Source organism: Ptychodera flava, chromosome 2 (assembly GCF_041260155.1).
Source record: "Ptychodera flava strain L36383 chromosome 2, AS_Pfla_20210202, whole genome shotgun sequence".
Lineage (NCBI taxonomy): Eukaryota > Metazoa > Hemichordata > Enteropneusta > Ptychoderidae > Ptychodera > Ptychodera flava.
This window is the reverse complement of record NC_091929.1, coordinates 29192962-29206855: the sequence shown is the minus strand read 5'-3', so window position 1 is coordinate 29206855 and position 13894 is coordinate 29192962. Positions and strand designations below refer to the sequence as shown.

The 13894-nt window shown below is 36.0% G+C and overlaps 1 long non-coding RNA gene across 1 annotated transcript; it reads right to left on the bottom strand.

Moving 5' to 3' along the window:
• Positions 1-2424: 2424 nt before the first annotated feature.
• Positions 2425-7623, bottom strand: LOC139118620 (uncharacterized). The gene is made up of 4 exons (XR_011548764.1): positions 7246-7623; positions 6455-6596; positions 5700-5792; positions 2425-2953 (listed from the first exon to the last, which is right to left on the bottom strand). It is a non-coding gene; the product is annotated as an uncharacterized lncRNA (long non-coding RNA).
• Between the last annotated feature and the right edge of the window lie 6271 nt (positions 7624-13894).

The window sequence follows — 13894 nt, the reverse complement described above, 5'->3', positions numbered from 1 at the left end:
CATCGATGTCACATATTGCCTGGTTGTGTCCCTTCTCCGCCTATATACGTACTGTCACTGTCCATATAACACGATTGGAACTAATTTGGATAATTGGATAGTGAAGTAAGGTTGTTTTAAGCTGCAAATGAAAGCTCATCTGCTTTTCTTTTTAAGTGATACACTTTTTATGAGTAATTTGTAATATTGCAACATTCAGCTATATGAAACCAAGCACTTTTTCGAAATTTTAATAATATGATGATCCAATTATCCCTAATTAGTTCCAATTGTGTTATATCATTTTCATGTACATACACATTCCGTTTTGCGTTTAATATGACGAAGAAACGTGAACAAACATGACCATTTGCAAACTTATTATTCATCAGAAAAGCAACTTAACAAAATGAACGTTTTGCTTATGTTTTCAGTCATACACAATGCACTCGAAGTGCCGTGCCCTTTACTAGCACAAGGTACGTTACACACAAAAATTATGTTCAACATAAAAGTGAGCTCGTGAAATATTGTCAGGGCACATTATCGAAAATACACCACAATTTTCGGAAATGTTTTTCTAATAATTGGATATTTTAATAGGCTGTAAACAAGCAGACATTGGAGGCGTCCTTACGAAAATGATTTTCAAAATATGCTATCGATTGATATCAGGACATAAACTGATGGCAGTACAGGTTTATATCCAGTACTCAATACCATAAAATTATGTAAATGGCGTTCGAATAAAGTTGAAATTTCCGGAAAGAAATTTATTAGAATGACTGAACGTTTGCGATTGAAAAATGCGTTTCATTTGAATTGAATTCGTATTTACATTATGTCATTTTTTTGGTGTTAAGAAACCACTCAACATTTAATGTCATTTATCACGGGTAACTCATGATTTTGTGGCAAACAGATGATGAAATTCCCACGATTGAGTGTCCGTCGAATCAAACACAAAGTACTGACCCTGGACAAGCATCAGCATCTGTGACTTGGCCAACTGCCATAGCAGTCGACAATTCTGGTTGCTTTGACGTGTCTTGCAGCTCTGACCTATGGAATGAATTCTTGATTGGTGTAAATGTAGTGTTATGTGAAGCAAGAGATTCATCCGGGAACCAAGCCTCTTGTTCTTTTACAGTGACAGTAACAGGTATGTTTATTCAAGTATCAGTACCGGCAAATGTATCCTTTATATTTACGTTTCAATTAGCGGATGAATAACCAAAATCCAAAAGAAGAATCATAGGATGATTTGGAAATTACTTTCAAAAGTATTACTGTAGAAAATTTTTCACAGCAACTCATAATCGGGGCTGTGTACACAGTCGGCAACATGCAATGCAGCTGCATGGAACTGTATAATAGTCACTTAACATTGAGTTACGGTGTATTTGATTTTAATTATATATATATATATATATATATATATATATATATATATATATATTATATATATATATATATATATATATATATATATATATATATATATGTGACAGTCACCAGTAGAAATCAAATGTTATGTCACTTTTATCAAAATAGAGTTTTTAACACAAATGGAAAGAACACTAACCAAATATTGTTTGTGCAAAGTTTCAGAGTTTTATTCCATTAACTTCCACATAAAATTTGCCATTGAAAAAGCCATACAGAAGCATTTACATTCACATCACTACACTGTACAGTACTGGTACATCTTCAGCCACACATTCTGCACTGAGAGACATGTAAATTGATTGGCAATAGCAAAGTTGCATTTACAGTTATAGAATTACTATAACACAAAGAATGTTTTACTTGTACTGACACAAAAAAATTAAGATTGATGGATTTCTATTTAGAATTGGTTTCCATGGTAACCATTTTCAAATGGGAATAAGAAAAGAGTTGATGTACGAGCATTGAGCATGTGGAATGTACCCCTTCTCACAGGATTACATTTAGAATTGCTGGTTTAATAAACTTGCACTATTGTCATTTTCATGAAAATTTGCAGAAAAGGTCAGTCACAAGAAATAAATAATAGTGATAAAATAAAATTGCATGTCATCGCACTTAAGCTTGAGATAAACAGCATTGAATGATTTTGTCCATAGAAAAAGCATGGGTTAAAAAATGATCACTCAGCATTTTTTCTCATAAATGTTGAAATTCATGGTCTTGTATCTAAAGAAACGAGCGCAATGACCCTCATGTATTATTACGCATTTTGATAATATTTTCAAAGAAGAATCTGAAACTCAACAATTTAGAGAAATGACAACACTTTCAATTTTACCGGTCTTATATTCTTAAGAGACTTCTTTGAGATTTCAAAATGGAAAGTAATTTTCGCAACAGAACATATGGCATTGCAGCAAAAACAGCCTTGAAAATTAAATAATTATGTACCACTGTCATGGGTTCAGGTTAAAAACATACAATGCTTATTATTATACTAGAGACTAGTGGACAAATTTTTCAACTGAGCTTCATGACAATTTTACATTTCCATGGAAACCAATTTTCTGCAACATCATCCGTGAAGCGAATACAGACATGGGTTCAGGTCAAAATGTCCAATGCTTTCATATCATTATCACAAGTCCACATGTGAAAAAGACAGTCACTGTATACATCCCATATCAGTGGACAAACTTACAACTTATCTCTTATAATTTTACATTTCCATGGAAACAATTTTACATTTCCATGGAAACTATTTTACTGCAACAGTATCCATAGAGCGAATACAGATATGGGTTCATGTCAAAAAGTCCAATGCCTTCATATTATCACAAGTCCACATGTGAAGACAGTCACTGTATACATCCCATGCTAGTGGATAAACTTTTCAATGAAACTCTATAATAATTTACATTTCCATGGAAACCATTTTCTGCAATCTATGGAGTGAACACAGACATGGTCTGAATCTTGTGAACTCTTGTAGCTGGAGCACTGGGATTCTTCTTGTGACATACTGAAATATAAGAACAAAATAAAATCATTTTTTTTAGCTGTATTGGAAATATCAAACTGACAAATAAAGTATGCAATGATTAGCTGCCTAAGTTGATCAGTTCATTAGCTAGTGTTGGTTCAGTTAGTTGACATCTCTTCAAATAAACATTATGTACAGTGAGAGCTTCAATCACTAGATGATACCCTGTTACAGAAATGCTAATCTGGAATTGTGTCCAATTTGACTCTATGAGATATAAGTATTGTCCAGGTGTATAAATCTGTTTACCAAATGTCTGGTGTCATTCAATGTATCACACCAATCTCCTGAATGAAATTACACTGCTGAAGTGTAAACATCAAGTAAAAGGTTCTGTGCTTGCACCTGTCATTGTGTTTGGAACCATGATCCAAAGATGCATTGGATTAACACACACAGTACAAATAATATGTATGGCCCTGATATGTATTTTGGAGCCCAAGGGGTATGGCAGGCCATTCCGGGTCCGATGTTAACTCACAATTATGATAATACTAAACATTACAGATATGTGCAGGAGATACACAGCATAACACCAGATATCAAGTGCAAAGGGCTGTTCTTTTGGCAGCATAACCTTTTCAGTGTGGCTCATATTGGAAATATTTGCTGAAAATGGTCTGCTATGTCAAAAATAACCTGAAATATATGTTCTACATCATATTTTATTACCATCTGACTACATTATGATCACAATCTTCAATACTGTCTCAAAACACATATATGGTCCATATATACTATAGGTTATTTAAGGTGACAGTTAAAAAATTGCCCCAAAAAGTTTGTGGATAGTTTGAGTAAAAAAAATTGTGTCAACATCCCTAGGGATTAAAATGTATACAACGTTTATGACTAAAAGGTAAATTTGGGAATAAAATATTACAACTTAATTACACCTAATTAATATGTGAGTAAGCGATATCCAGCTGTATCTTGTCATGCACTTAGGTTCAAAATTTTTCAGTAATTTGTCTCCACTGAAGATATGTTTTGCATTCCCTGTCCTATCACATGTATATCTAAAATGCTACTTTATCATTCATTGACAACAGACTTGGTCTATCCATAGACCCTAAAAAGGGACAATTGTCACTGAAACTACTATAGACATAAATGGAAGAAGTACACAGCATAATGGCAGATAGCAAGTGCAAAGGTCTTTTTCTTATAGCAGCATTACCGTTTCAGTGTGGCTCATATTAGAAATACAGTATTGGCTGAAAATGGTCCGCTGTGTCAAAACTAACCTAAAATGTGTGTTCTGCATCAAATCTCATTTCAAACTGATAGAAATACAACTACATTTGTTTGAAATTTTCTGTAATTTGTACTTTTCTTGCCAAAATACATCGTCCATTTTTGACGATATATTTTGCATTAATGTCAGTAAGTCATATTATATCTAAAATGTTACTTAACCCTTAATCATTCCTTAGCAATTGACTTGGTCTATCAAATTCAAGAGCATAATTATGTGTTCTCACTGATGGCGGTCATATTTGGCTTGCAAGCCAAAAATTATTGTTAAAAACCTAAATTGTATGTTCTTTACCAATATTTGAAAACTTTCTGTGGCCAAACTGGAAAGAACTTTGGCTTGAGTGACTTTTGATTTGAAATCATATTAAAAATTCAAGAAGATACAGGTACATTGTAATATGCTTTTAATTCCTCATTAATCCTTGCACTTTCATAATTGGATGATTAATTAATGTTATCACCACAATAAACTTTTCTGATTAATTTCTGTGATCCAAGGACTGTGCAAGCTGTGTTTTGAAATAGATTTGGCTGCATGTGATTCCGCATTGTTAAATAAATTAACAATACCGAAATTATACGGTGTCACTCAAATTTGATCCGAATTGGTACATACTAAAGATCAACAATAAGTGTTATTTCTATCTGTTCAGTGCGGAAAATTATACGTTGATGTTATGACAATTTCTGCACAGTACAACCAGAAAAACAACAAGAAATATTTAAACCAGAAAATTAAGAATGACAAAAGTAAAAAAGGTCTGAAACTTTAGGTACTGAAGGTCAACTTTAGCAACATGCATAGCAGAGAATCTTTCAACCATGGATGTACAAAAATAGACATCCATGGTTTCAGCAGATCTGTTAATATGTCAAGTTCATAAACGATGACAGGCAATGACCAATTAGCTGTTTCAGCTACTGCTACCACTCCCAAACATAATAGGTACCCTGCATACAAATAGGTTAAAGGTCAAAATCCTCTTATTCAGATGTGAGGGCTAATTCAGTTCACTAGCACCACTCCTGCATATTTGCAGGATTTCCTTTTTCTTACCTCATTTGCACATTTTTGACATTGACGTGTTCATTTGAACAAATTCACATCTCAACCCCTACATCTACCTGTACACCAAATACTGAGACGGTAGCTTTGGCGGTATGGGAGCCTTTGTGTGTGACGGACATACATCCGCACATACATACCCACAAATATACAGACATACAGATGCCACCGACTCATCATATAAGCTCTTTTTGGTATTTATATATAAAACCAAATATGAGCTAAAAACAGTACTTGTACATCCAAATATGAGCAACATGCCAGGTGTGATGTGGAAGAAACTGCAGATGTGAGGGCACTTATTCCCATAGGTTTATGCAGGTGTACGAATTCTGATATATAATAATCAACAATGCAGACCTTTGTGACATGACATTTATATACAACAACGACACTTACTTTAAATGTGGACAGCAAGGATTTCAGGCAGCCATGGAAAACTATGTTGGCATCAGAATAATCAATTTCAATTTATACACATGGCACTTAAACCTGAAAGAATGAAAAGAAATTGATTAGTAAATAACAATAAGTTTTTAGGATTTAAGAACAGTCAAAGGTTTTGCAATCAAATCTTGATGAGAATTTTCTACGCCAAATAGGTAGGTGTAGCCTGCTAGCATGCTACAACTGTAAGATTGAACTAAAGTGATAAGGTAATTGTACAGTAATTCAGCTAGCTATCAAATTACTGTTGTAAGTCCAAGCTGGGCATAAATGTTCTAGAATGCAGTCAATCAATTCATGAAGTAGAAATTTTGAACAAGGTTTTCTGACAGTAAAAAAAGGAACATGACCAAAATCTAATAAAATATTTCATCATCCACAGAAAATCTGAACACATGCTCTACCACAACAGAACTTATCTGCATGCCAGTTATCAAAACAAAACAGTGACATAATTGATTTTACATTTTTAGTGTTTCAAAATCTTTCTATTATTTTAGTTCACTTTCTGATCAAGTCACTTTTTATGAATTAACTGCAAACAACATACAAATAAACCCAGGCTGTCTTATGAACTGAATGCAAAGGCAGTAGCCAATACAAACAGATTTTTTTAAGTCTGAATAATGAGAAGTACTACTAGTTGAAACAAAACTCTAGCCCCCAATAATATTATCAGCTGTACAAACACAGACAAGTATACTCACGTTATAGACTGCAGTGATGGTCTGTTAAATCACGTCAACATCATCTTGACAACACAAACTGCAAATAGAGGCCCACTGGTCTATATACTCTCGGACTGGATCATCCCATGGCAACCATTATCTAACCTGAAAGAAAACAAAGCTAAGCGAAAACACATAGTGATACAAATTATCGAAAATAAATTGGGTCGACACGCATCGAATGTCAATCATCCAAGCGAGTAGTCAATGGGCGCGCCACGCACCGAGTCGGCATGTCGTCAAAATGAAGTGAAATCGGTCTATTTTCAAAGTTATGAATTTCATAGCTAGGTACTCGACATACTGAAAAAATAATTCATAACGATAGCAGCCTTCAACCACTTTTAAACATGATTTGGGACGTCTTCACATATTACATGTATGATGTACACAAAAAATCCGAGCCGAGCGAATGTGTGTCGGACTGTTCAATACTGCTGTCACCTTCCTTTGACGTGTGGGTTCGATAGCTGTATGACCATGATGCGAAAACTCAGCCAAATCTCGCTCATTTTCTTCCTTGAAGTCAACAATATATTAAATTTGTGTTCATTAAATTTGTGTTCCGTAAGAGACATGATTACATGTGTTTGACGGCAATTGATCTTGGAAAGTGGCTCAGCTTTTACAAAATCAATTACGCGAATCGAACATATCGACTCGATAATCGAGAACGTGTTTCAGCAAAGGCTACCTGAATTTCACCCGGTCTTGTTTTCAGTTTATTGTTGGCTGTTGCAAATTACTATTAACTGATTAAATATACGTACCTATTCAGTCCATGCCAAAAGGCCATGCCATTCCGTACATATCCGATGACTCGAGGTCCGTGACTGAAGGTTGACATGTTGTAAAACTTCCGGGGCACATAATGACATGACCTGAACTACGACCTCTGCTTGTTTCAACTACGTGCAATGCGGAACTTCTCCTTTACTTTCCATTTTTTATTAACGTTCAAAACATACTAGTGCTACATTTTTTGACATTTTTGAAATTATCTCAACAACGGAAAGAAGGACTACTTGCGTATTTGATCATCTACCATCCCAGACATGTGCTCACTTGCTAGACATGTGCTCACTTACAGTACACGCGTACGTACGTACGCATACGAATGTTCAGCGCGCTCTATCTCCGTTTGGAACAAGTGACATAATATTCGATTTCTACTGGTGACTGTCACATATATATATATAATTATACAGATGTCGTCGTGGGAAATAACAGTGCTCAACTCGTAAAGCCGAGCGTCATAAATATTGCACAAAAATACTTAAAGCACAAAGTAATAACATTTGTTACTTAAGTTTCATGCATCTAGCAATTCAATCATCAGACTCATGAAACTCAAGTAAGAGATATTATGAGGTTATCCCTCGATATCACCTCTTCGACTCGTGTGATGCGGCCCACAACCGCACTCGCAGCAATACGACCCCACCAAGAGGTGATATCGAGGGATAACCTCTTTATCATATACCTATGCCCACGTTATTGAATGAATAAATCTCGTATATTAAAATATGATACGTTTCACCTTCGTTTTCCTTGATGGACTACATTTGTTTGCGTCATCTTGCTAAGGCGGATTGATATACTAGCGTCCGACGTAATACATCGCTGGCTCATTGATAATTATTTTACGGTTGAGCAGAGAAATGCTCGAACTCTGTTATCAAACATGTAGGATATCTACCGAATCGGTACGCATACATACAAGTGTTGTGTTTGGTATTATTTTCCAGAACGCATTTACCATGAATACATGATATTTTTGAAAGTTGTGCTTTTGATTTTGCCGGTCCTCCGACATGTCCGATAGCACTTTTGCTTGTCGTCTGCGCGTCTGTGCTTATGCACGGACGGAACAGCTGGTCTGTCATCGATCTGTCAGTGCCCGTACGGTGTGATGCTCTGCTCTTTAATTTGTTCAAATTACTAGCAGGTTAATCCGATATCGACACATGTGTTTTATTTAGTTACCCCGCATTTCCCTATGCTTCAAAACCCTGCCACTTTTGGAGATCGGACATGATACAGTGGTCAAGGTCAAAATCATAGACGGACACCATGGTTTGTTTTGATTAGGGCGCCACCATGTAAGTAGTCCGGTATGCAAATCAACAGGCCGTATCAGGCTTTGTTATGTAAATCAACAGGTCGTATCACTTTTTCATATGCAAATATTCAATTGAATGAAAGAAAGACGCGCTGATCATTCCTTTCATATGCAAATCAACAAGGCGTATCACTTTATTGACATGCAAATCAACATGATAAATCATGTCACTGAACTCAGTACAGACACAATACAGGGCATAGGTATACGATAAACAGATGTTATTATACATTTATTGAATTATAATTGTTTTATATGTGGTATATGAATTTAATACTTCTAATATATATGTTATGCGATATGTGTGTGTGTGTTTGTGTGTGTGCCTTTTTCGATTAATAGGTACGTTTTGTTCATTAGGATGTTTAAGAAGCCATTTTTAATTAAATGAACAAGAATAGAATTTGCTGTTTGTGTTGTTTCTTGCAAACAGATGACGAAAGTCCAATAATTCAGTGTCCATCAGATCGAATAGAAAGCACTGATCTTGGGAAAGCCTCAACAACTGTGACCTGGTCACCTCCAATCGCAGTCGACAATTCAGGTCGAGTTAATGTGTCTTGCAGCCACAATTCACCGTTTGAATTCTTTATTGGCGTTAATGTCGTATTGTGTAAAGCAACAGATTCATCCGGGAACGGAGCGTCGTGCTCATTTGAAATAATAATAGCAGGTAAGTTATCCAAACTATCAGTACAATGGCAAATGCCTCTTCTTATATCTTCTGAGAACTTTTATTCAGGAACCATGATCAAATTTTTGTCTGAGCATACCTATCTGCAGCGATGCGCCTTTTCGACCGACATACTATATACTACCCAGCAAACGGATTACATGCCCTCCTTTGCATACGACCTCGCTCTTCGCCTTATTTACCAGTTTATTGAAATTGAAAATTCTTTGCGTTCGATTTTTCGCCTCAACCTTAAAAGAATTAACATTTTTATCCGACATAGATCTTTCGAATTGTTCGTTAGTGCAAAAATCTCAAGAGCAGTAACTGTTATGTTGCATAATTGACAAAGGTTATGGAATAATGTCGTGCTCCGTAGTAGTCATAAAATTTGAATATGGCACTGAAGTTCGCCAACTAACTCTAAGCTTCTCAACGACATATACTCCTCAAACAATAAAATAAAGGAATTTATATTTCATCGGCTCAGATGTAGACTCGAGTATCAAAAGCTTGTTACCTTATACTATCTTTGACGAGCAGTGCAACTTGCCACATGGTTCTGTCCGAAACTTGTGTCTAAAGTTGATTGAGAGACCGTTGGCATTTGTAATACAAAATTATTCATGTCTGCGATGGTGCTTGTCAACTACATCTTGCACATTGTAAGATTATGTTTAAAAGCTATAATTTATTCGGTGATTCAAATTCCAGATATAAGGGATAATTACGTAAAACCATCGTTATGTGCAGCGTTACTGTTGTTTGAATTCACTATTCAGAGTAGATCTGTTTCTTAACCATCTGCAACAAAATCGCTGTACCAGTGTTTTATCTGTATTTGCTTTTTCCAATTACAGACAATGAAAACCCCGTTATAAACTGTTCATCAGACATTTCAACAACTACAGACATTGACAGCCCAACAATTCCACTGAGGTGGCTATTGCCCATCGCAACAGATAACTCTGGAGTAATTGTGAATTTTGACAGCAATCATGAATCTGGAACTTATTTTCCTATTGGTAGCGCAGTCGTGTATTACGTAGCGACAGACCCTTCTGGCAATAATGGCTATTGTTCATTCACTGTTACTGTAAAAGGTAAATTAAATTATTTTTTGAGAAGATAGCTTGTTAAGATTCAAACCTTATTCTTTTTGTTCAAACTTGCTTTGCACTCAAGTTTTCGTTGCAAAGGAATGAAGCAAAATAAGTTTGCACATCTTATGAGAGGCCTTGTTTCTCCTTTTAACAGAAATGTGTCCAGGCCCCTTCAGAGTAGCGGATGGCAAGGCGAAGTGCTATATCGTAAATTGTCTTTGTACCGGGTCTGCAGCCCTCTCTCCTAGGCAAAACAAGAAAAAAGAAGTTTGTTTCTCATTGTCGGATGCCCGACCTAGAATTTGCTGTGTTAGACGTTTTCCTATACGTTCACTTGAAAAACATAGGGAAAATGACAGAATTACGCTCGGCAGAAAATCTGAGGTATATCGAGTATGTAATGTACAACCCTTATCGTTATGAGCGTTCATACCAGATGTTGGCATTGAAATTGCTTATAAAATTTTTTTATTTGTTTTTCCATGACGGGAGGTAAATGTTATGAGTAAAAACCATCCAAACAAAAAGGAATCGAAATAAAACGATGCACCATTTATGTAAGACACCTAGGATGACAAACACAATTAATATCAGGTGGGAGCGATAAGTCAGGAGTGAGGATAGATACGCAGAAGCAAAAATAATTAAAAACTCAAAAGCGTAAGTGAAAGGCCTGAAGCATTTAAATTCAAAGCTATTGTCAGTTTGCTATTACGGTACTGGTACCAGATTTTTTGCGCCAAAAGATAGTCGGTCTTGCTTTATCTTGTTGGTATACTGAATAAAGACACGGAACATTAGGAGTTTGATGATAAGTTTTGCACATCATCAGAACATAAAAACTTTGTGATTGAAGAACTAGATGTTATTGACACACTTTGCAGGTTTGTACCGCGCAAACGACGAACACAGGGTTCCCGTAAATTCAAGATGGCCGCTGAAGAGTTGACTTCCCAACACTGAATCAGATATATTTTCACATTACTCTGACCTCCTTTCAACAAGTTCAGTGCAATTATCCTGAACACCCTGTACCGTAGCGCAAAGTTACCTGCCAATGACAAAATCTCGAAGGAATACTAATCATTTGTTTTCTTCATTTTTGAATGAACACAGCAATAATCAAGCCTATTGTCCCAGTGCAAATGCAACAAATTCGAGCCTGTCAACAAATGATGTAAGTATACAAACTTTCGTTTGTTGAACACAAAATGATGTGGACATGATTATCTTAAGTATGTCCCCTCCGACAAAACATTCGGGATATATACTCTAGTCTATGTCACGACCAACCGGGATATGTCATCAATTTTGTTTGTTTCCGGCGCGTTTGCACTACTGAAACTGAGCTAGACTTATATAGGGTGACAACTAAGCCCAAGACTATCTTCTAAATCTCATATGTCACTAAAGGAGGTATGTGCAGACCGAACGATTGTCTTATTTTATCGAGAGATTTTCATTATTTGCTCGCGACCATTCTATCAAATTGCCGGTGGCTTATTGGATATCATAAAAATGTATGTCAAACTTTTTACAAACATGACCGTAACACCATTCGTCTTAGTCGACTACGACACTGTGAGGACCAATCAGTAGTGGTGATGCTACTCGCTTCACTTCTGCTCAAAAAAGAGTCGCCGTCGCTCAAAATCCAGAGCCATTCTCGCCATTCATAATTTGTTCTCATTCAATGCCTTCACTGCCCTACTGAATGAGAAGATTAATTAAATGCAACATTAGTTAAATGTACCCAATACATCTAATTTGCGAATACATATGAAAAACAATAAAGAGATGAAAGGGAGTTATGATTACACATGGTTTTTTGAGCGTTTGATGTACTGAAAAACACAAAATTATCCCCAACAGATTATCCAAAACCTTGGCAAATTATCAGACGCCGTTTCTGGGCTTGACAATGTGAATATCTCACAAGAAGTTAGTCAAACCTTGGCCTCTGGTAAGTGCAATAAACTGTACAGCTTGAATGTGTATAAGAATCACAGTCGTTCTTGAATATAAAATATATTAGAAGGTTAGCTTGTTTGATAGCTCAAATAAGCAAACATTGTATCGTCTGTTCGTTCGCTTTGCATGACAGTCAATACAAAATAAATCGCTTACTTTATTCCAATAATCTAATATCATTAAATGTAATATTTGTTCACATTTGAGACACATCTATATCTTTAATGCTGCGTGTAGTTCCATTTGTTGCTGAGATAAAATATTTCCTTAAGCAAATCAAGATGTTTTTTTCCTCTTCTGAGTGATTACTTTTCTGCAATAAATTGCAGCTAACATGACGACCTCAACAGAACAATCGGTCTGTGTGTTTCTATTCGCAGGCATATTTACTTTTTTAGCCTGCTTGTTTTTATGCTCCTCTTTCTACTTTAAGCCGCTCCCCTGCTTGATTCTTTTTCAGAGACCGGAATCTACCTTAGATGAACATTATTGTTCTATATTCCTCGTAGAAACGATGGATATTTTTACCGTAACTTATTTATACTTCATTATCAACAGTTACATTTCACTGCGCTGAAACCGCTGATGTGATGGTGATTTCCACTTTTCAAGGTTTGCATTATCATTCGCTTACAGATATATTAAAGGTTATGGACGTGGGCATCGAAGTATTTTCGTCATCAAATCCCGATACTGAGAACAGCGACTATTCTAGAGAGCTGATGACAGAATCTATCCTGAACACAGCTGACAAGGTTGCGAAGTTTGTTCTGCGCAGCAAAGAGCCTGGTTCGGGTCCTGTCCTGTTAGCCACACAGTCACTAAATTTAAATTTAGAGAGTGACTCGCCAAACAAGCTTTCCAACTCCTCCATAGAAGTAGGAGATGGTAACGGCTTTAGTCTGCCAGCAGCAGATAAACTTTTCTACAACCTGACAGCGGGAGAAGGGTCGTTAAATAGAATAGTGAGTACAATTTTCATGTATTACACTACACTCAATGCTATTGATAGTAGCATTAAGGAGCCTTCAGTCATCATGAAACGGAAGGACCGGAGGAATTGAGGAGGTTCAGATGTTACGAAATTGTCCTGGGGGGAACATGTTATAAATTGAGGCTGGGGAGGGTCGCATCTTACATTGCTAGGTCTATGATGAATGCAAAGTCTGAATAAGTTGTGTTAGTGACTGGAGAGAAATAACACCGGGGGTGGGGGTGAGTTGATTAACTTTACAAGGTAGTCTATGAGGAAACAATAAACAATTTTTTTTCAATATTAAACTAGCAATATAGTTCATCTATAGACTTTTTATTATTGATATAAAATTACTTGATTAAGATAGGGTGGTTACTAGTGCATATATGTACAAGAAATTTGAACTTAGAATAAAACTATCAATATCTGTAAATTTATAAACCTTGGATTAATGATATGACTGTACTTGATTGCAATGGGGTAGTAAGAAGTTCATATCTGTACAAGAACTTTGAACTTAGTATTTCACCGAAAATCATACACCTTGGATCCACTATACATGGTAGGCTATGAA